The sequence below is a fragment of the Phasianus colchicus genome, chromosome 1 (assembly GCF_987193195.1).
Source record: "Phasianus colchicus chromosome 1, bPhaCol1.hap1.1, whole genome shotgun sequence".
Taxonomy (NCBI): Eukaryota; Metazoa; Chordata; class Aves; order Galliformes; family Phasianidae; genus Phasianus; species Phasianus colchicus.
The window spans coordinates 129,634,374-129,635,258 of record NC_143436.1 but is presented as its reverse complement, the minus strand read 5'-3'; the positions used below and the strand labels follow the sequence as shown (position 1 = coordinate 129,635,258).

The 885-nt window shown below is 53.2% G+C and overlaps 1 non-coding gene across 1 annotated transcript; it reads right to left on the bottom strand.

Annotated features, from left to right (window-relative positions):
- Positions 1-397: 397 nt before the first annotated feature.
- TRNAK-CUU (transfer RNA lysine (anticodon CUU)) lies at positions 398-470 on the bottom strand. The gene has a single exon. It is a non-coding gene; the product is annotated as a tRNA-Lys (tRNA).
- Positions 471-885: the final 415 nt, after the last annotated feature.

Sequence of the window (885 nt, the reverse complement as noted above, 5' to 3'; positions counted from 1 at the left end):
GGGCAGGCCTGCACCACATCCCTTGCAGCTGTAATGGAAATACCACAGGCTCGAGCGAGTGCCCGGGCGCCTATGTGAAGCGTGGAGTGGAGGTCTCTGGCCTTTCGGATCGTCAGGACACGGGACCCTGCAGCCGCATCTGCGGCTGCGTTGCCCTCTGAAAAGAATCCTGGTACATCCGAATGACTTCTTACATGTAAAATTGCTATAGGCTCTACTCGGGTGCACAAAGCATCTTCTAAGATAAGCGCTGCTTCCGTACTAGGGATGCCTTCTTGGCCTATTTTCAAAGCGAGCTTAGCTGCAAAAGCAGAATCTGTGACTATGTTACAGGGAAGGGAGGGCCAATAAACAATCGCCATCGCAACAGCCCTGACCTCGAGCATCTGAACGCTGGCGCCCAACGTGGGGCTCGAACCCACAACCCTGAGATTAAGAGTCCCATGCTCTACCGACTGAGCTAGCCGGGCCTTGGTTATTATGGACAGGAACCGTAAAGGCAAAAGCCTCCCTGTCTTGCTCAGCCAGGGGTATGGAGAAAAAGCAATCCTTCAAATCGATAACAACAACCCCCCAGCCTGCAGGCACGGCGGATAGTACGGGCGCACCCTGCTGAACTACACCAAAAGGCACTAACTGAGCGTTAACTGCGCACAAGTCGTGCAGCAAGCGATAGGATCCTGACCGCTTCTTTATCACAAATACAGGGGTGTTCCATTGACTAAGAGAGGGTTCTATATGACCTAAGCGAAGCTCTTGCTGTACTAATGCGTGAAGCGCTACAAGCTTTTCCGTCGGTAAGGACCACTGATCCACCCAGACAGGTCGCACTTCCTGTCTCCAGCGCAGTGGGATCGCATACTGCGCTGACAATTGACAGATCGT